Below are 17,688 nucleotides of genomic sequence, written 5' to 3' on the forward strand. Positions count from 1 at the left end.
AGGCAGAACTGAAGTCTCGATGCCGAAACCCGACAGTTCAGTGCTGCCAGATACTTAAGGAGGCTAACAGTGGCAGCAATGGCAAAAGACACCTGCTCATATTTTTTTGCAAACTGGTTGGGACTGTTTTGGGCCCCTTGTGACATAGCAGGGCCGACAGTTAATATGGACAGTTAAGTGAATACAAATAGAAACTGGCAGTCTGGGTGTAACGGAATGCTAAAGAAGGCATTGGTAAGATCAATAACTGTAAACCAAGCAGCATCCTGGGGTATTTGGGACAAAAAAGTATGAGGATTAGGCACCAGGTTTGAGAAACACTTTTACTGGTTCTACAGGCATTTTCCCTATATCATTTGGCCCTTTTGACAGGAGTTTAGATAGTATCTCTGAGAGGTATGGGGTGAGTCATTGATCCTCAGGCAATATTGGGGGTGGATCTGGGCCTATCAGGGCCATCATAACTGTAGGAAGGGCATGCAAAATACAGATTTCCTCACTGTCTTCATCTACATAGGGATTATATAACAAAAAAAATAAAAAATAAAAAACCATCTGACCATCATCTTGGAATTGTATTCAGGAGCGGAACTGCGATAATAAATCTCTCCCTAGTAAATTTACAGGGCATGTGGGAGAGATTACAAACTGGGCAGTAACTTCGGGGAAGGGTCCCACAGAAATAGGGTTTATAAAAGTATATTAATTGGGTCTACCATCTACTCCGATCAAAACAGCAGGGGAATGACAATCTCTGATAGTGCTCGAGTCTGGCGCATCGCCAGAATTAGCAGGGAGGGGCTGAGGAGCAGGATTCCCAGTAGCTGAAGTCTGAGGGGGGGGCCAGAGTTTGCTGTGTGCTCCAGTGATAAGAGATTGGCTGTGCACTCGCAGCTGCGGTGGGGGCGAAGGGGGATATGGTGTGGGCTAAGATGCGAGGGGGTACTGAAGCAGCTGCCGCTGTTAGCTTGCTTTTTTTTTCTTTTTTTTTTTTTTCAAATCATCACTTTTGACTATTTCCCTGACACATTAACCTTGATCTCAGTGTCGTCTCCGTTAATCACATTCTCAATTCTCTCCTGTACCACAACACTTTCTGTCTTTTTCACAGTGTTAGACAATTTTCCTTTTTCCACATAGCAATAAAAACAATCAGAATTCACTTCCTCTGTTCTTCCTAACACCTTCGTCACACAATTCATGTGCAACAAGTTCCACCCAAACATCAAACTCACCCTCAACTCTTCAAAATCCCAAATCCAATTTTCTAGAACCTACAGTCAAGCTCTAAGGTACATTCAGATCTGTTCAGACAATGAGGCTAGAAAACTACAACTACTATCACGCCTATCCTCAAAAAGCCCTCTCTTGACCCATCCTCTGTATCCAGCTATCGCCCTATATCACTTCTCCCCTATGCCTCCAAGCTACTGGAACAACACGTCTACCTTGAACTGTCCTCCCATCTCTCTTGCTCCTTCTTTGACCGCTTACAATCTGGCTTCCGGTCACACCACTCCACTGAAACTGCCCTTACTAAGGTCACCAATGACCTCTTAACCGCCAAGAGCAAGCGACACTACTCTGTCCTCCTCCTCCTGGACCTGTCGGCTGCCTTTGACACAGTGGACCATTCCCTATTACTACAGACCCTCTCATCTCTTGGCATCACAGACTTGGCCCTATCCTGGATCTCATCATACCTAACAGACCGGACATTCAGCATCTCCCACTCACACACCACCTCCTCACCTCAGAGACCTCTGCTCTCTCTCCTCACCTCGCCCCCTATCCGTCAGAGTCCCGCAAGGTTCAGTCCTTGGACCCCTGCTCTTCTCCATCTATACCTTCGGCTTGGGACAGCTCATAGAATCTCATGGCTTTCAGTATCACCTCTATGCTGATGACACACAGATCTACATCTCTGGACCAGATATAACCTCCCTACTAACCAGAATCCCTCAATGTCTGACTGCTATTACATCCTTCTTCTCCGCTAGATTTCTGAAACTTGACATGGACAAAACAGAATTCATCATCTTTCGCCCATCTCACGTGACCCCCTCAACGAACCTATCCATTACAGTAAATGGCTGCCCACTCTCCCCAGTCCCACAAGCTCGCTGCCTCGGAGTAATCCTTGACGCTGATCTCTCCTTCAAACCACATATCCAAGCCCTTTCCACTTCCTGCCGACTTCAACTCAAAAATATTTCACGAATCCGTTCATTCCTCAACCAAGAATCTGCAAAAACCCTAGTCCATGCCCTCATCATCTCTCGCCTTGACTACTGCAACCTCCTGCTCTGTGGCCTCCCCTCAAACACTCTCGCACCCCTCCAATCTATTCTAAACTCTGCTGCCCGACTAATCCACCTGTCCCCCTGCTATTCCCCAGCTTCTCCCCCTGTCAATCCCTTCACTGGCTCCCCATTACCCAAAGACTCCAGTTCAAAACCCTAACCATGACATACAAAGCCATCCACAACCTGTCTCCTCCATACATCTGTGACCTCGTCTCCCGGTACTTTCCTGCACGCAACCTCCGATCCTCACAAGATCTCCTTCTCTACTCCCCTCTTATCTCCTCTTCCCACAATCGCATACAAGATTTCTCTCGCGCATCACCCCTACTCTGGAACTCTCTACCACAACAAATCAGACTCTCACCTACCATCGAAACCTTCAAAAAGAGCCCGAAGACCCACCTCTTCCGACAAGCCTACAACCTGCAGTAACCACCGACCGACCAAACCGCTGCACGACCAGCTCTACCCTCGCCTACTGTATTCTCACCCATCCCTTGTAGATTGTGAGCCTTCGCGGGCAGGGTCCTCTCTCCTCCTGTACCAGTTATGACTTGTATTGTTAACAATATTGTACTTGTTTTTATTATGTATACCCCTCCTCACATGTAAAGCGCCATGGAATAAATGGCGCTATAACAATAAATAATAATAATAATAATCACTCAGAAAAACATCGCAGACCTCCAACCCATATTCCACAGAGACCACAGACTGAAAGCAATATTCCCGGAACTGCCACTTCTCTCCTACAAACAGCCTCCCAACCTAAGGAATATCCTTGTCAGAAGTACCCTCACATCACCTTCAGAGACAGGCACAGTCCCTGTAACAGTAAGAAATGCAAGACCTGCCCCCACATATCACCAACAGATAAAGTCCCCATACCCAATACAAATCAGGACTATAAGATCATGGACTCTTTCTCATGTCCATCCTTCAATGTCGTGTACATGACACAGTGTACAAGGTGCAATGCAGGGACATACATCGGGGAAACTAAGCAAAAGCTACAAACAAGGATGAATCTGCACAGACATACGATAAAGACTGAGCTGGACACACCTGTAGGGATACACTTCTCTAGACCTGGACACAGCTTGGCAGATCTAAAAGTCCTAATATTGAATGGTCATTTTTCATTTTTTTTTATTAGTGACAGAGAAAGGAAAATTTGGGAGTTTAAATTTTTAAATATGTTCCAATCGCTAACAATAGGACTGAATTTGACACCTGGGTTCATGACTCATTACATGGACACAGTTCACACCTCCACAAGAAGGTCTTCAGATCTCTAATAGAACACTTGGTCCTCATCTGCATGTGTAACAAAAACCTTAATTTGATTTCCTTGGCATGTCTATAGCTAGCATCATCTCATGTCCTGTTGTAATTCCTATTTAAATGTTGCCATCTTTTCTCAGTGATTCACTTGTAATCTAGCCTGATGAAGGGGCCGCCTGAGCCCTGAAAGCTTGCTTGCAAATATAATTTCTCTGGTTAGCCAATAAAAGGTATCACACCTTGAATAATTACATCTATTTTTCTGGCTAACACTGTACCACAATTTTATTTTGTATTATACATGTGCCAAGCCACAAAATTCTTCTTTTCCTTCCACAGATTCTCTCATTTACAGCTAAATACCCTTACTTCAATTGTGCACAATACTGGAGCGGCCGTCTCAGTTTGTTCCACCGGGTCAATAATCCCCCTCTGGGATTGCCCAAAATTCGTGGTACTCAGTGAAAGGAGGAGGGCGTCTCAGACTCTCCCTCCGGACACCTCTGGTTATATATATATATATCTATATATACCTGAGTTACGTATCCTACCCATCTTCGATCACATGACCACCCTGATTACTAACAGTGAATTCAGGAATTCAGGATATTTTGACTATAAAGAGAGCCACAATCACTGGTCAATCCGGGGTGTCCGTCCCTTATGAGGTACGGTTCGAGCACTGGGCCCCCAACGGGACTACACCTCTATATGATTCCACCCATGAATCACCCCACCACGGGGACAAACCTCAGATCCTCTTTGCAGCAACAAGCACAGGAAAACCACACCAACGGTCAGTCTGAACAGTATAACTGCCAACTTACCGTGATTGTGGGGGGTGATCAGTCCCAATTTTCCAACACCTGTGTCCGCTCCGAGAGTCCTTTGTCTTGTTGTCCTCCGGGGGCAGAGGCGTCCCTGTTCGGGGGCCCCACGTTGGGCGCCAAGCTGATAAGGAGAGAGTTAAATTAACCCTTCACGGTTGAGCCAGTGATTTCCAAATTATTCCAGTGTTGGAATGACCACACGGAGGCGGGGTCTCTGTACGGGAGGATCGAGGCAGATCACTAAGCCCCTTTATTTTAGTCACATCTTTTATAATCTTTTGCTTAATTATGCAAGGTTCTCAAGTACCAATAGCATCATTTCACTTTATAAGCCAATAATATTGCAAGAAAACCGGAAACTACATATAAGTCCGTATCCAAATAGAAAGTAGTATAATGGCATATTCAGAGCAATACACTCCCCCCCCCGAGCCCCTTATCTTGCACCTGATGGAAGCAGTCTGGTTTCATGACAGGCCATGCCAATTATAAAAATTTATCTTACAACAACAAAAACGGAGAAACGAAACCTTACATTGAATGGGTAAAACGAAACTTCAACTCTGATTTTAGTATTAACCCTTAACAATACTACACTAGCAGCAGGGCATGCCAGCACCTCCAAAGCATACTGGCTAAGCTCTGGCCATGTATCCAGTTTAGAGACCCAAAACTTGAAGGGGGAAGAGCCGTGTGGGAGAACACTGAGAGGGCAAGACATGTAGTCTGTCACCATGTGACGGAAACCTTGCCTCCTGCTGACTGGAGCCATCTGTGATGGTGTAGACATTTGTGGCGGGGACACAAAACTTTGCCACATTTGGGCCATACTGGTCTTGCCTTGTGCTGAGGTGCTGCTTCTGCTCCCTCTTTGTGCAGAGCTTCCTCCACTGCCTCGACGCACAGAGCTGCTTTGTAAAGCACTAGCAGCACTGCTCTCGGGTGGAATGGAGAACAAGATGGAATGCACCAGTGTGTCTTGGTACTCCAGCATTTTACGCTCCCAGTTCAACGGTGTTATGAGGCTTTGTAAGTTGTCCCAGTAGTGAGGATCCAGGAGGGTATACACCCAATAATCAGCCATGTTGAGAATGTGGGCGATGCGGCGGTCATTTCTCAGGCACTGCAGCATGAAATCAACCATGTGCTGCAGACTGCCATCTCGCCAAGAAACGCTGTCCCCTGCTTGAGGCATCTTCTCTGCCTGCTCTGCATCACCCCACCCTCGCTCTACATACTGACTACTAGAGCATTGTGTACCTCCCTCCTCTGGACAGATGTCTTCCTCCTCCATTGACTCCTCCTCATCCTCCTCACAAAGTGTCCCCTGCCTAGGCCTTTGTGAGGAACACTGTTACGCAGACTGTCCAGAAGCAGATGGCATTTGTGACTCCTCATACTCCACCTCTTCCACAACCTCCTCCCTTAGTGCTTGCAGTGTTTTTTCAAGCAGGCAGATAAGGGGGATAGTCATGCTGACTAGTGCATCATCTGCACTCGCCATCCACATGGAATCATCGAAGGCATGCAAAACGTGGCAGATGTCCTTCATAGAGGTCCACTCAGTGGTGGTGAAGTGTGAACGGTTCGCAGTGCGACTTGTTTGCGCCTGATGCAGCTGGTACTCCATTACTTCTGCCTGCTGCTCACACAACCTCTCCAACATACAGTATGTAACGTTGAATTCCACCTGATGGGTAGGTCACATATGATGCGATGTTCCGGAAGGCGGAATCGACGCTGCAGAGCTGCAATGCGCGATCTTGCCATGCTGGAACGCCGCAAGTGAACGCACTCTATGAGGACCTTGTGCAGCAGTGCATCAAGATCCGGATAGTCCCTCAGAAAACTCTGCACGACCAAGTTGGGCACATGTGCCAGACATGGGAAGTGAGTGAGGTTGCCTAGGCCCAGAGCTGCCACCAGATTTTGGCCATTGTCACACACTACCATGCCTGGCTGGAGATTCGCTGGCACAAACCACACGTCGCTCTCCTGCTTGATGGCATTCCAGAGCTCCTGCGCTGTGTGGCTTCGATTCCTCAAAGAAATTAATTTCAATACGGCCTGTTGACGTTTGGCCACGGCTGTGCTCATATCGGTTGTAACAGGTAAGCGTTCACGGGTTCATGTGGAGGTAGACTGTGACGGCTCCTGCAGCACTGATTCAGAGGAACTGGAGTATGAGGAGGAGTCAATGTGTACAGACTGGATTCCTGCAATCCTTGGAGTTGGCAGAATACGTACAGTGCCACTCTCAAGATCTGTACCCAGCTCCACAACATTTACCCAATGGGCAGTGAGGGAAAGATATCGTCCCTGTCCATGGTTACTGGTCCACGCATCGGTGGTCAGGTGGACCTTGCTACTGACGGCGTTTAGTAGCGCATGTTTAATTTTTCCCTCCACATGCTTTTGCAGGGCAGGGACAGCTTGCCTGCTGAAATAAAACCGGCTGGGCACGTTGTATTGTGGGACTGCCAATGCCATGAAGTTACGAAAGGTGTCAGTCTCCACCAGCCTGAATGAGAGCATTTTAAGGGACAGTAGTCTTGCAATGCCAGCATTCAGAGCCTGTGCTCGGGGGTGGTTTGCCGAGTATGGGCGCCTTTTCTCCCATGCCTGTGCTACCGATGGTTGTAGACTGGCCTGGGAGTGTGAGGATGACAGGGAGCATGGTGCTGTGGGTGGAATGACACTGTGCCTCTGTACAACAGTGCCAGAGGTTCTTCCATGGTGATCCTGTGAGGAAGCCGAACCAGCTGTGTGTGAGCTGGAGGAAGAAGCTACAACATGAGCTGAAGAGGTGATAGGTGGTGTTGTAGGTTGGCCTAGGTCTTCAGTGTGTCTTTGTAACTCCACCACGTGCTTGGTCCGCACATGTTTCCACATATTTGTGGTATTGAGGTTGCTGACACTTTTCCCTCTTTTCACTTTCTGATTACACAGCTTGCATTTGACAATGCAAATGTCATCTGCAACTGCGTCAAAAAAGGACCAGGCACTGCAAGTCTTGGGAGCGCCCGTTTTGGGTTTTGGAAGAAGCATGCTCCTATTGGGTGCCGAAGTGGAGGCTACAGGAAACCGAGTCTGCCCCCTCTCCCTCCTTTTTTTGGCCGTTCGGGGAATCTCTTCCTCAGATCTGCTCCCACCACCTTCCTGTACCTCATGCCATGATGGGTCAAGGACCTCATCATCTACACTACCCTCTTCAAACGACAGCTTCTCCTTGGTAGTCTTGACAGCACAGTACGCACCAGAAAGTGGCACCTGAGTCTCATCATCAGATGTGTACTGAGGTGTGCTGACCATAGTCACTGGCCCACCCGCCTCTTCAGATTCAGAGAGACAAAGCTGTTGCGCATCACTGCATACTACCTGTTCTTCAAATTCTCGAATGCTGCTTGGCTGGCCCCCTCTTTTCAAGCCAACAGATTCAGAGAACAGAAGTAGAGATGGCTCCTGTTCAGGGCTCTCTGACTGCCTGGGCAATTTGGCAGGTGGTGAAGAGACAGATGGGTGCTCTTCAGTGCTCTGGACCTGAGAGGATCTGGAACTAATTGAAGTTGATGCGTTAGCGGCCATCCATCCGACAACGGCTTCAATTTGTTCGTCCCGCAGCAGTGGGGTACGGCGAGCTCCTACAAAGCTGCGCATAAAGGACTGTTCCCTGGCAAAACTTGGGGATGCTGAGTCACTGGTGCCCGCAGCAGGCACAGAATCCCCACATCATCTCCCTGCAGAAACTCCACGCCCACAACCACGTGCCTTACTCCCTGCCTTCTTCATCTTGGTAGACTGATAAAGATAGACAGAAAAGTACTAAAGTGTGGACTAGACTTTAATATGAGCTAATGTGGCCTACACAACTGTAAAGTGGAGTGTTTGGTGAACTTTATTAACTTTTTTTTTTCACAAAAAGACACTGGATGTGCCCAAAGATGTAAAACCGATAGTATCACAACCTTTTTGTAGCTATTACAATGAAGGAAGGTAACCTACAATGTAATAGATGAGGCTCCAAAAACTAGGCTAATACTAATCTGGCTGGGGCTGCAGGGCCCAAGCCAGCAGAAAGGCTCCTCTATCTACTCCTATATAGTGTTTGCAAATATTCTAGCTGGATACGGATGGAACCACACTAATAGGAGAAATCTGGAAAAATGAGCAGCACTAATGCAAAAAAGGACAATGTATGAGGCAGTGATGCACGCTGAGCGGACTACAACCGGAGGTGGCTGCAGAACACACTACAGCGTGAGCTGCACTCACACACAGAGACCTCGCAGACAGCTGTGAACAGCACCTCAAGGCTGCAGAAAAGCTCCTCTATCTACTCCTATATAGTGTTTTCAAGTAATCTAGCTGGATACGGATGGAACCACACTAATAGGAGAAATCAGGAAAAATGAGCTGCACTAATGCAAGAAAGGACAATGTATGAGGCAGTGACACACGGTGAGTGGACTACAACCGGAGGTAGCTGGCTGCGGAACACACTACAGCGTGAGCTGCACTCACACACTGAGACCTCGCAGACAGCCGTGAACAGTGCAGAGAACTGTGCACTAGCGCTGCACGGCTGCAGAAAGGCTCCTCTATCTACTCCTATATAGTGTTTGCAAGCAATCTAGCTGGATACGGATGGAACCACACTAATAGGAGAAATCTGGAAAAATGAGCAGCACTAATGCAAAAAAGGACTGTGTCAGCAGTGGAGTCCTACTAGGTATCCTACCATAGCATTTCATTTCATTCAAATGTCGATGGATATTTTGAACAGACACTGATGTTCCCTGAGCCTGCAGAACAACTTGGATTTCTTTGAGATTTGATATGGGCTACTTATCCACCATCTGGACTATCCTGCATTGCAACCTTTGATTGATGCATTTGATTTGATGCATCAATTTTTCTCTGCCATCCACGTCCAGGAAGTTTAGCTATAATGTCACAGGTTGTAAACTTCTTGTTATGTTGCACACCATGGACAAAGGAAAATCAAGATCTCTGGAGATGGACTTGTATAATGTTATGACGGTGTCCCTGTGAAGTCCCTCATCCAGGCAGGGATGCCAACATACTCGCTGTTCCTTCCACGGTGGCATTCTCATTCCCTGCTTCCTCCTCCCTGCCTCCTGTGCACGCCGCACAGACTTCCGGCAGCACATAATGCACACGCAGTCTCCCTTTTTCTTAAAGTGGCAGTGGTTGCACTTTAAATATTCCCCCAGCTAATAGCTGGAAAACGTTTTGTATAAAAGGCACCCTCCCCAGCAGGGAGGTGCCTGAGCAATCCCTGTAGTTTCCCTACATTGTGTACATACAACTGTATGTCGTCAGGTCCCTCGTCCTATTTAATTAAGCTAGTTTATCATGATCCTGTTCCTGTATTCCTCTATAGTGTGTACATGCCCCTGAAGCAGCTTTGTCGGTACCTTAACTCTGTAAGGCTGGGTTCACATAGCGTTCATGGGCTGCGTTTAATGCATTCGTTACACAGCGGCATTAATGCTATGTAACGGATGCATTAGCGCACCCATAAACAGCTATAGATGAGCGCATTGCTAATGCATGCCATAATCGGCATGTGTTAGTGATGTGCCATCATTCTGTGACAGACCCTCGGACGCTGACTGCAGCATCCGAGGGTCCGTCATGAAGCATGTGCGCTAGCGGGAGGACATAACACAATCGCGTTATGCTATAGCCTTAACGCAGTCCTTCAGCACTAACAGAGTGCTGTTAACGCTATGTGAACCTGGCCGAACCGCTCTGGCGGATCCCGAACATGAAACTACTCCAGTGGTACTTGAACTCTGTAGCCACTCTGACAGATCCTGAACCAGAAGCTGCTCTGGCAGTACCTGAATGCTGAAGCTGCACGTGTCTGTGTAAGGAGGAAGACTGGGCTGCGGGTACCTGTACTGAGCTGGGTCTGGAACTGTTGAGGCTGCATCCCAAGTTTCCCAGGGGAAGGAATAGGGGGCCAGACAGGCTCCATGACCCGGGCAGGGGGGGCGTGTTTAGACAGGGAACCCGGCTGGAAGCTGAGAGAAAAGTGCACGAAGCAGCAGTGGGGTTACCGCTATCAGCGTGCGAGCAGCAACGTGGGCAGCACACTCAGCACCCGAAGGGCCGGTGCTGTAACGGACTGCAGCAGACAGGTCCAGGTACCACCAGTGAGGCAGCTAGTATAGGAGGCACTGTGCGCTCAGTGACAGTAAAGTCGGTGCACATGCAGAGAGCCCAGGGCCGGTTACAGGTCAGTATCCTGCGGACCTTACTGCCGGACAGCATACTACAACCCTCATTTAACCCCTGGATTGCTGCAGCTATTGTTGCATTGGCTGCACCAGCTTGTGGACTAGGGGCTCAGCAGAGGGTACCGGAGACCGACCGCTACCGCCAGAAGACGGATCGCTAAATCTTGGACGCTCCCTTGAGGACATTTCATCGACAGCTACAAGGACTACTACCCTCATTGGAACATTTTCGGCTGAGGAAATCATAGACAAAATTCATTTTTTTCCAGTTTAACTGTTTATCTCCCTGCGAGTAGTACCTTTTTTGTTAATTAAATTTGTTAATCCTTGCTCTGCCTCCTGTTTGTCACTGCATCCCGCAATCTGCTTACATCTGCACACCTGTCTAGAGCAGTAATGCAATTCCAATTTCATGTTTACATGCTATAGCGTTACAGAGTGCAACTTTATTTGTTAGCAATGTATGGAGAAGGCTACTCAGGCTATGTGCACACGTGTGGAATTCCCGCGGAAATTTCCGAGGGAATTCTGGAATTCCATTCCGCCGGAAATATGCGAGAAATCCGCATTTTAAATTCCCGAGTATTTTCTGCAGAAAAACTAGCGATTTGCAAGCGTAATTAGCTTGCAGAATACTAGCGTTTTCCAAGCGATCTGTAGCATTGTTTGGAAAACTGATTGACAGGTTGGTCACATTCGTCAAACATAGTGTTTGACGAGTGTGACCAACTTTTTACTATGAGGCTGCCTATGCAGCATCAGTAGTAAAAAGATAAGTTTCAAATAATTAAAAAAATAAAAAATCGTGTTTTTCTCACCTTCCGGCATTCCACACAGCGTTCCCGATCATCATGATGCTCCCGGTAACTCCCATTCTCAGGGATGCCTTGCGACAATGACCTTTGATGACGTTGCGGTCTCGCGAGACCACTAAGGTATCGCAAGACCCGACGTTATCAAAGGTCATTGTCGCAAGGCATCCCTGGGAACGGGAGTTGGCGGGAGCATCGCTGAGGCCTGCTTACGCTGCGAGGACCGCCGGAAGGTGAGAATAACATGATTTTTTATTTTAATTCTTTTTTTAACAGGGATATGGTACCCAGAGCCTGGAGGATAATCTCTTCTCCTCCGGACCGAGGGTACCATCCGCAAATGTTCCGCTTACTTGTCGCATGGTGGGCACAGCCACATGCAAATTAAGCGGAACAATGCATTCCTATGTGTGCGTATTTTCCCGCGATTCCGCACAAAGAATGAACATGCTGCGTATTTTTCCGCAATACAATTCCACCGCAGAAAAATACGTAACATTAGCACTGCATGTGCAGAATGCCATAGGATTGGATGGGATGCTTTTTTTTGCGTTTTTGCGGCAAAATCGAGCGTTTAAAAACGCCGCGAAAACACAAAAAAATAACACTATGTGTGAACTCAGCCTTAGTATGCACCTGTTCAGACCAATATTCTGTTTGGAAGTGATGCTCAGTCTTTTGATATTTGAATATTTAGGCTCTCTGAGCGATCACTCTACCCATCAGCCTATGGAAGTTTTAATCACAGCAGGATCCTACCAACACAAATAATTGTAAGCAATCAATCAGCCCAGGAGAGGAAACACATTAGGTTAGGTCCCCAGCAAAGAATATCGCCTTATCATGGCTGATAGGCATACATAAATTGGCCAATTTATGAGCTAAGCATTCCTTCCCCCTTAGGGGTTGGCAGCTGCAGTAGCATGGACTACCTAAGAGTGATTGCCGCTCAAACCTGATTCTACTATCAGGAGCTCCAGTAGCCATTTAGCTACGCCCCTCCTATGCAAGCCCTGCCCGTGTAACAGTGGGTTCATGAACATGGGCAAAGAAAAATCAAGATCTCTGGACATGGACTTGATATTTTTCAACAATTTTGGTTCTCAAGTCCTCAGTTCTTTTCTCCTCTTTCTGTTCTCCATGCTTAGTGTTCACCATGCATGTGTTTAGTATGTCACAAACAGACATACAATGCAAAGATTGAGTCAACTCCTTAACTTTTTATCTGGTTTCAGATGTGATTTTAATATTGCCCCCACCTGTTACTTGCCACAGATGAGTTTGAAAGAGCATCACATGCTTGCAACAAAGTTGTTCACCCACAATTTTTGTAAGGTGACAACAATTTTGTCGGTCCATTTTTGGGGTTTTGTGTGAAATGATTTCCAATTTGCTTTTTTTTCTCTTTTTCTTCTTTTTTTGTGTTGTCCCAATAAATATGTGTATAACAAAGCTTCTGTAATAATTTTCTGGGAGAAATATTTCTGGGACAATTTCAAGAGTGCCCACATTTTCGACCATGTCTGTATGTGTGTATGTAGCAGAACTGTGTACATAGCATAGCTGTGTGTATGTAGCAGTGCTCAGTGCGGATGCAGCAAATTTATGTGTGGATGCAGGAGAGCTATGTGTAAGCATGTAGCAGGGCTGTGTTTGTGTGTATGAAGCATAGCTGTGTATATGTGCGTACTGCAGAGTGCGTACATAATGTGTATACTGCAAGACTATATGTGTACATTGCATCAGCTAACAGAGAAACACTAAGGCCGGAGTCACACTAACCTGCGCAAAATACGCTCCATAGTTTACATGCGTAATACGGATGAATGACCCCTAAATAGTGCTCCGTAGGTCATCCGTAAGCAAGGTGAGGTCGCGTATTTTGCGCATGTGTGCATCCGTATGTAATCCGTGTGGCATCCGTATGCAATCCGTATGGCGAGATTTTCTCGCAGCCTTGCAAAATGGACATTTAATGGTTTTGAGGCCTGCAAACAATTTATATCATTTGCCTGCACCCTATTTAGACACTCAGAAACAGGTGGCTGCCTACATTCTGTACATTTGTCACCTTGCTTTCACGAGGTGTGTTGGGGTTCTTTGTGCAGCATGGCAGAGGGTCTGCGATTCAATACAACTGAGCAGGTTCTCTTTACCTGGCTTTTGTCACGGCGCTTTGGGCAACCATATCCTGTGATAGTGGATCCGCGGAGGAGGAGACGCATGTGGGTCCATCCACTTTTGAGGCAACGACTCACAAGAAGTCATTTTCGCCACCTCTATTCTTCTCTGTGGGAGCATCCGGAGAAATTTTACCAGTACTGTCGTATGAGCATTTCCACATTTGATCGACTCTTGGAGACAGTGCGCCCTGGGATCACCTTTCAGGACACAAGGATGCGCAAAGTCATATCTGCAGAGGAGCGACTTCTACTCACAATACAGTATGTACTACACAACCACATTCTCTATGTTCATAATGTGTGTGTTAAATTATGTTTTTTGGCCTTCTTGGACAAAGTTTAATGCCCTCATCTTACTCAAAATATGCTTCACCTGACACACCAGAATGTTACATCTAATATGTCCTGCATATCACTTAGTCATTGTGCCACCAAATATGTGTGTGTTGTTCTCTCTCATTTCCTACCAAGTTTGGTCGGCATGTAACTGATTTTTTTTACTTTAGCCATTCTAAACTGTACTATTTCTGTTGTTCTACAGCTTCCTGTCCACTGGCCAATCTTATGCCGCCCTCCACCATGAGTTTCTCATTGGAAAATCAACCATTTCAGGCATAGTGAGGTCTACATGTGCACAAATCTGGACAAGACTCCATCAAGTGGTCATGCCCGAGCCCAGGATGGAAGACTGGTTAAGGATATCAAGGGACTTTGAGGAGGACTGCCAGTTTCCAAATTGTATTGGGGCCCTGGATGGCAAACATATCAGGGTGCGTAAGCGGCCGAACTCAGGCTCCCAATTCTTCAATTATAAACAATACTTTTCTGTTGTATTGTTGGCTCTGGTAGACTCTCAATACAAGTTTATAATTGTTGACATTGGGGCCTATTGAAGGACGGGAGACTCTAGAGTCTTCAATACTTCCATAATAGCTCGGCGGCTACGCACCAACCAGTTGGATCTACCACCACCACGCCAGCTACCAGGCTCCCCCGAACAATCAGTCCCTTATGTCCTTGTGGCAGATGAGGCCTTTCAGTTATCACGCAATGTCATGAGGCCATATCCCCAGCGCAACCTTGACCACAGGCGCAGAATTTTTAACTTGCGCCTATCACGTGCTAGGCGACTGGTGGAGTGTTCCTTTGGGATTCTTTGTGCCAAATGGCGGGTACTCCAGTCTGCCATTCAGTTGAGTGAGCAAAATGTGAATGAAGTTGTGAAAGCCTGTGTTGTTCTGCATAACTTCACCAGGATACATGATTGTTCCTCCTCTGATGGTGTTGTGCGTAGGCCGGACAATGTGCGCAGGGTGAGACCACCTATCAACCCTCAACGTAGACCGCTCTCTGGCCTCAAAGTGCGTGATATTTTCACGAATTACTTTATCTCACCTGAGGGGGCAACTTCTTGGCAAGAGCATGCTGTGTCTATGTTATAATTTGTTTCTTTAAGTGTGTCTAAATATATATTACTCAAGCCTTTATGACCCTATGAGTGTTTCATTGCATTGGTTGGTGTCTGTTAGTATGTTGTGAGGGATTGTGAAAAATCACACAGAGACGTTAACTAGAGTAGACAAATTTTTAGTTTTGCCTTTTTTTTTTTGGTTTGCTTAAAGGCAAACATAATATTGCCATAACACAAATTTGGCAATGGCCAAAATGACCCTTTGTGCCTTCTTTAACTTGGTGTAAAATTAACATTACATAGCAAAACAGCAACAAACATTAGGCAATAACAACATTGCTGCATGCCTAGATTAACCTAGATTTGGCAACAAAAGGTGAGCTCCATCACCAAAATAAAGGCAACAAGATAACACTCACATTTCCTCATAATGTTATCCAATCATAGAAAGATTCCACCATGACAGGCAAGGCTACCTCACATCTTTCACAAAGATATTACCTGTCTGTAGAACAGACAATATTTAAGCATGCTATACTGGAAAGGATGAAAATACAAAGCTCACTTGTTAAGACATAGAGAGAGCGTGATATTCTGAATGCTGGTCGCCTAGAATTTTTTTACTAGAGATTGCTAACAAAAAAGGTGACTACTTAACTAAGGCGAGCACGCCTTTCCTAGGGGTTAGCAAGTGAGTAGTGTATTTTCATCCTTTCATTTTACAGTATAGCGCATTTAAATATTCTCTTTTCTACACACATGTAATATCTGTGTGAAAGGCGTGAGGTAGCGTTGCCTGTCATGATGGATTGTTTCATATGTTTGGAAAACATTGTTTAAAAATGTGAGTGTTAAATTATGTTCTAAATGTTGGTGAAGGAGAACACCTGTTTTTTGTTTTAGATTAGGAGCACCAGTTACATCTCACTGGACATCTCCAACCATCAGAATCATAAATCCTCATATGTTGGGGAAGGGGAACGTGGATGAACAGCCTGTGGGTGCTGCTGGACATTGTGGCCAACATCGCCCTGTGTGGGGCCATACTGTTGCCCATGATGCTGTAATTGTCCAGCCTCCTGGGCCTGTTGGGGATACTGGCCAGAGTAATGATGATGGTGAGGGGCTTCTTGTTGGCTCTGGTAGGCCTGTGGCTCATACCCACCAAGATAGCCAGATCATCCCCAACCAGGTTGGGACCAGCCTCCAACACTTGGTGGGTACAAGTGGCCATATTGGTGGGGTTGGCTTGAGGAAGACATTTGGGGCTGCGGAATAGAAGGATGGGTAGGGTGAGGAAGGGCTTGAGGTGTTGGCCCACGTATTAGGGGCTGTTCAGACCCTGCTTGAGCAAGCATCTGTGTGGATGGTCTCATACGCATTAAATTTCGTGGTGAGAGCTGCCACCTCTCCAGAAATTCAAAAACCTCATATGGGGTATTGGGGGGGTGCTTGCATCAAGCAGGATCTGAATACATCCCCTAATACGGAGCCTGACCTCACGGGTAAGGGCACGGAGATAAAGGGTGAGGCTACGTGCATAGGCCTCCTCGCCATCATCTGTAGTTACTCTGGACAAATAATTCAGCACCCCTGTTTCCACATTGGTCCTGCTCTCTTGAATAGTGACCTGGCGCCTTCTTCTTGTTCGCCGTGATGCTAGAGCAGCCTGTGGGGAGGACCTGATCTGGGCAGTTGGGCTGCTGCTCAAGTTGCCCGGCTCTTCCAGGATGGGTGAGGTGGCAGCAGCAGACCATCCTGGTGGTGTGGTGTGTAGGCCAGCCATTGTGTGGTCTTGTGATGCCTCATCTTCAGCCATCCTTCTTGTAGGGGGAGAAGATGGGCCAGCCACCTCATCCCCTACAGGATCTATAATGGGCTCTGCCTCTGAGGCCGTTCCTCGATCCGTAAGGTTGGATTGAGTTCTGTTATGAAATAGAACAAAGGCAAAAATACATCAATATTTTTGTCCCTGTAAAGTATTTGTGTAATGTATTTGTGTCATGTGGTGTGAGGTATGTACTTACGGTCTCAGATCCAGAATTGGGGCGAGGAAGTTCAGCCGGTCATAGTAGATATATTTTCTTTTCACATGTCCAGCATCCCCACTCCTGGACCGCTGCTGGCGTTCCCGGCGGAACTGGTCCCGGATGTTTCTCCACCGTTTCATCACATCTTCCACTGCAATGTGACAGGAAAGATTGTCAAAATCACATATTTGAGAGGTCACATTTTCGAACAGTAGTCTAGGCATGGGGCCTTCTGGGGTGTGCGTTCTACCCATGGTGGCATATGTAATTGGGCCGATACACAGGGTCTCATTAGCTCCACTTAAACTAATTTTATTGGCTAGGAGGATGAGGAGCTTGTGGCCTAACCCCTAATTATGGCTGTGTGAAGCCACGTGTCACATCCAAATGTAACGGCCTCATGAGGCTAATAAAAGTACATGCACAGGAAGGGGGGTGCTGATTCTAGATTCATTTTATAGCGTGCGCTAAGGTTAATGATGTTTTTATGGTTGCACTTACGAATTTTATGCTGCTCATCACGTGGTCTGTCACCAAAGTCATGGTACATCTGGCGACAGATGCGC

Source organism: Dendrobates tinctorius, unplaced genomic scaffold (genome assembly GCF_039654945.1).
Source record: "Dendrobates tinctorius isolate UK_male_01 unplaced genomic scaffold, ASM3965494v1 ptg000183l, whole genome shotgun sequence".
Classification (NCBI taxonomy): Eukaryota; Metazoa; Chordata; class Amphibia; order Anura; family Dendrobatidae; genus Dendrobates; species Dendrobates tinctorius.